This window comes from Chionomys nivalis, chromosome 20 (genome assembly GCF_950005125.1).
Source record: "Chionomys nivalis chromosome 20, mChiNiv1.1, whole genome shotgun sequence".
NCBI lineage: Eukaryota > Metazoa > Chordata > Mammalia > Rodentia > Cricetidae > Chionomys > Chionomys nivalis.
In genome coordinates this window covers 40,972,307-40,978,306 of record NC_080105.1, presented here as the reverse complement: position 1 = coordinate 40,978,306, position 6,000 = coordinate 40,972,307, and positions in this window count along the sequence as shown.

Sequence of the window (6,000 nt, the reverse complement as noted above, 5' to 3'; positions counted from 1 at the left end):
TTTTTGTCTACGTGTTATTTTTTTATACCTGTATGTTTTCTTACTTTAGTATTTAGTAATTTTAAATGTATATAAATGTGGTATGTAACTTTTATAAAATGTGTAATTATAATAGTGTATCACATAAGATAATGGGAAATTAATTTTTAATATCTGAACTAAGCAAAATTAAGTTCTCTGCAGTTATAAAGGAGCTTTCAACATTCCATATTATCAGCATTAAGCAGCAATGGTGAAAATCTTTAAAACCAGGCTTTGTTTCTGTTTTCAATACACTGTGTTTTACTATTTTATGAGCTTAAAAAGAGGAAAATTTTTTTTGGTTTTTTTTTAGTTTTTCGAGACAGGGTTTCTCTGTGGCTTTGGAGCCTGTCCTAGAACTAGCTCTGTAGACCAGGCTGGTCTCGAACTCACAGAGATCCACCTGCCTCTGCCTTCTGAGTGCTGGGATTAAAGGCGTGCACCACCATCGCCCGGCCTTGGAAATTTTTTCTTGCATTAGTCAATCATCACATCAGTTATTTGATAATTTTTTATGCTTCATTTATATAATTTATAATCTTTATGGTGAGCTCCTTTAATTTCATTATCTAATATTTTATTCAAAATGTTATAAACGCAAAAAGTAGCTTATGTTTCCACTGTTACTTAAGTTGAGGTTAGCATTGAGAGACAATTTTTTCAAGAAGCCCTCTCCTCAAGGTTATTTCTTGAATATTTGAATATTTCTTTTAATTCTTTAACACTTCATATGTTTACACTTAACGTAATCCGTACTGTTATGATTCAGATAATTCTGTAGAAGCCCGGTTTTAATGTTGTAGTTATTTTCATCTTTCATGTTCTACACAAGTGAAGTTTTTCTTCGTAGTAATCATTAGTACCAAACAGGATATAGGATGTAATAGTATTGAGCAGTGTGTACACATAGATCACCTTTCCCAAAGCTCAGCAATCATTTCTGTGTTGATCTCCCATCAGGAAAAGCCTTCAATAGAGTAAACCTTTCTTTGCTTGTAGTTTGCCCTGCTGTACAAGAGACTTTCTGAGCCAATGCAAATAGCAGTTCCAATGTTTCTTTTTATTTAAAAAAAAAAACACAAGCCCCAAAGATCATCTATTTCTGCCATATTTAATATAGACTAACTCAGTTTTCCATTCAGAACACCTTATGAGACCCCTCCCCCCGAATGAGCTTTTAGATTGTCATTAAGCCAATAGAGTGGAAGTTAAAATACTTAAGTTGTGTCAACATGCAGACCTAAAAGGATGCTGTCTGGGCAGAACCATCTCTGAAAGAAGGAATCTGAAAGAATAGCAAATATAGCCATGGTAAAAAGTACATCTTCATAGCTCTTTTATTTCAAAACAGTATCAAAACTAGAACTCCTGGACCTTAAATTAAGGGCATTATATTTGCTGTTAATCAAAAAGTGACTGTTTGGACGGATGTCTCAGTGATTAAGAGCACTGGCTCTTCTTCCAAAGGTCTGAGTTAAATTTCTAGTACCCACATGGTGACTCACAACCATCTATAATCATAGTCCTTTGGGATCCAATGCCCTTTTCTGGTGTACAAATGTACATACAAACAAAACACTCATATACATCAAGTACATAAATCTTTAAAAACTTTTTCACCAGGTGGGGTGGCACATGCCTTTAATCCCAGCACAGAGAACATCCTAAGGTGTATCTCCGTAAGTCTGAGGTCAGCCAGGTTTACAGAGCAAGTTCCAGAGCAACCAGAATGGTTACACAGAGAAACCCTGTCTCAAAAAACAAAAAGGGGAGATGGTGGAGACTTTTCCTAATACATGTGCAGTTAAGTTTGGTAAAAGTGTCCTGTTATTAGAAATACCTCTATTACCAAGGTAATTCTTGTAATCCCAACACTCCAACACTTGTGAGTTGGAGGCACGAGGATCAGGAGTTCCAGATCATCCTTCACTGCTAACCCTTTGAAGCTATCCTGGCGTATTTTAAATCTTGTCTCCAAAATAAAACTGTTGGTAAGCCAAAAGCTAACTATTCCAGTCAAATACTCCTTCTTTAAACACTTCGCAGATTCTTTTGTTCAGTACTGTCTTTATGAAGGTTTCAGTGATTTAAGTTTCTCAAAATAAAATGTGACTAGAGATATAACTTTTGGAATATTTGTTTATACTGTGTGAAGATGTGTCTATGTTTTGCCTCGACTGCCTAAGATGCCTCCTGATCGATTTAATAAAGAGCTGAATGATCAATAGCTAGGCAGGAAGAAATAGAAGGGTCGTTGAAGGAAAGAGGAACTTAGGATGAATCCGAGGCATATGGGATTCACCAGCCAGACATGGAGGGAGGGAGTTGGACAGAAAATGGAGGAGAGGTAAAAAGCCATGTGGAAGAACATAGATTAAGAGGAATAGGTTAATTTAAAAGAGCTAGTTGGGAACAAGCCTAAGCTAAGGCCAAACTTTTCTAAATGATAAGAAATCTGTCATAATTTAGGATCTGTTGGTCCAAAAAAAAAAAGTCCAACAAGAAAGACCCACTATATAGCTCAGTTGATAGTGTTTTCCTGGCATGCACAGAGCTCTGGGTTTGATCCTCAACAGCACACTAACTGAAAGGAACATGGCTGTGACTCAGGAGACCAATAGCTCAGGCTTATCACTACCTCTTACATTTAAATTAAACCATGTCTGTTTATGTATTGCCACATGACTTGTGGCGTTACCTAGAAGCATCTTGCTTTTCCAGCGCCTGGCTAACTCACTGTCTGCCCATCTTTCCCCCAACATTTTCACTTTGGCTTTCCTGCCTGGGCAGGCCAATCAGCTTTTATTATCTAATGAGAGTAATACATATTCACAGCATACAGAAAGATTATCCCATAGCAGTTATAGTGATATTTTATTTATGCTTTATAAATAAAGCTTGTTTGAAGACCAGATGGTAGAACTAAGCCACTAGAGGCCAGGCAGTGGTGTCACACCTTTAATTCCAGGATTTGGGAGACAGAGGCAGATGGGTCTCTGAGTTCAATGCTACCCTGGGCTACACAGGATCAATGCAGAAACAGATCCAAGTAATGGTGACTCACACCTTTAATCCCAGTACTAGAGAGAAATACAAGGTGGGATTAGACAGGAACTCGTTCTCTTTGAGTCTGAGTTCTTAGAGGTAAGAGCTCTCTAGGGCCTTGACTGCTTTGCTTTTCTGATCTTCAGGTTGAACCCCAGTATCTGTCCCAGGATTTTTATTATTTGTGCTACAAGCAGTCATTTTTGTGTGTTCTTAAAGTGTGTATGTGTACACTCACATATGCCAAGGTACATGTATAAAGATCAGAGAACAAGTTAGTCTCTTCCACCACATGAGGAGTCCTGGGTGTTTAAACTCAGTCATCAGGCTTGACAGCAAATGCTTTTACCCACTGAGCCATCAGCTTCATTTTGTGATCTTTACCACCAGGTCAAAAATAAGACAAATGAAAACTATTTTACTGTGCTTTGTGGGGTTTTGATCCAAATATGTACAATAATGAAAAAGTATTGGAGGAGGCTGCTTGTTTGTTCCCAGCCAGTTAGACCCGAAATAACCACACAGAAACTATTAATTACATCACTGCTTGGCCCATTAGCTCTAGCTTCTTTTTGGCTAACTCTTACATATTAATTTAATCCATTTCTATTAATCTGTGTATTACCACAAGGCTGTGGCTTACCAGGTAAAGTTTCGTCTGGCGTCTGTCACCATTGGGGGCTACATGGCTTCTTTCTGACTCTCCCATCATTCCGTTTAGTTTCCCCCACCTAGCTCTGTTACCCTTTAGCTCTGCTATAGGCCAAAAGCAGTTCCTTTGTTCATTAATGGTAATCACAGCATATAGAGGGGAATTCCACATCAAAAAAGTTTTCATCATAACTTACTGTAGCCACCAAATGGCCAAGTAGAAAACAATGTGTTCAAGATTGTAATTAATCATAAATATTTTGTTTGGATATTTCACTGAAAGAAAATACTCAAAAATGACTGTGTAGCACTCAGGAAGGAAGTAGAAGCCAACAGCTCTCTGAGTTTAAGGCCAGCCACAGCTGCATAGTGAGGCTGTTTCCAAGAAAGAAGAGAGGAAGGAGAAAGAATAGCCAGTCAGTGGTGATGCATATATTTTAATTTTCAACTTTGTTATTTCCTTTATACTTTTCTATAGTTATGGATAGTATAGTAGTCTTTATTTTACCTAATGTTTGTATCTTGTCTGTAAACCAGAACAGATTATATTCTTTTGTAAAAATATTTATTATGTATACAGTATTCTGTCTGTGTACGCCTGAAGGCCAGAAGAGGGCACCAGATCTCATTACAGATAGTTGTGAGCCACCATGTGGTTGCTGGGAATTGAACACAGGACCTTTGGAAGAAAGAGCAGGCAATGCTCTTAACCACTGAGCCATCTCTCCAGCCCAATTATATTCTTTGGAAGAAGAAAAAGCAAGGGATAGAGAAGTGGCTCAGCGGTTGAGAGCACTGACTGCTCTTCCAGAGGACCTGGGTTCAATTCCCAGCATCCACGTGGTAGCTAACAACTGTCTAGAACTCCTGTTCCAGGGGACCTGACACCCTCACATAGACATACATGCTGGCAAAACACCAACGATCATTAAACTAAATCTTGAAGGAGGAGAAGGAAAAGACCTATAATGTAGGGTAAGAGCAGAGCAAGGCCAAGATGGCCTGCCAAAATAACCTTACAAATTAAACAACGATGGGGTAGAAAGGAAGTGAAAGCTAGGTGGAAGTGTGGGACAGGAAACTTAACAAGTCTGATTTGTTGGTGCTTGTCTGGGCTCTATTAAGGTCCCTCCTTACCCCTATGTAGTGGGTGGCTCTGTTCCCTTTGAGTGTTTCTTTGATTCTTCAGATTATCAGCACACAGTGCTTTCCTCAGATTATATTTTTATTTTTGGTTAACTGATTATTATTTTAACTTTATGAGTATTTTGCATTCAAGTATGTATTGTTCCACATGCATGACTGGTGTTCTGATGTGACTAGAAGAGGGTATCAGGTTTCCTGGAACTGGAATTGCAGATGGTTGTACACCACCATGTGGCTCTTGTAACCAAACAGAAGTCCTCTGCACAGTAGCAAGTGTTCTTCACTGCTGGGCCATCTCTCCAGTCACACATACAATATATTTGGATCATCCACCCACCACTACTGCTTTCCAATTCCCCTTACTACCCCCTGCCTCATATTGCTCTTATTTTCTTGTCGTCTCTCCCCCCCCCCCCTTGGTGTATGATAACTCCAAATCCATTAGTTCTACCCATAGGCCCAGTATGCGGCTATCCACTGATTATGGGTGACCAACCGTATGCCATGTTTCCAAAAGAGTAATTCTCCCTCTGTAGCTAACAACTCCTCTGCTAAGGGTGGAACCTTAGGGGCCCCACCCGACACCATATGGAATTTTGACTGGCTCAGTCTTGTGCAAAGTCTTTCACAAGTAACAACAGCTGCTGTGAGTTGATGTGTGTGAAAGCCGCGTTATGTCTAGAAGTCAGCATATTACAGCTCTTCTCCCAATCTGCCAGCTCTCTTCTGTGATGTTCTCTGAGACTTGGATAGGGTTACGACTGATATACATTTGTCTACAACTGAGCACTCAATTACCTATACTAAGAATTTTGATGAGTTATGAGTCTCAACATTACTACTAGCCCCTGCAAAAAGAAGCTTCTCTGACTAAAGTTAAGAGCAACACTAATTTATCAGTATAAACTTAAGTATTTAAAGGATAGTTTGATAACATGATAAGTTAGCAAAATAGTAAGTTCCCCTTTAAGGTATATCATCTCCCCAGTCATTAGCTTTTGACAAGATTTGCAGTATCCTAACAGAAAGGAGTTGTTTACCTCTTAACCATCATACCACTATTGCATCACCAGACACATTTTTTTTATTGATTTTTATTGAGCTTTACAGTTTTCTCTGTTCCCCTCCCTGACTTTC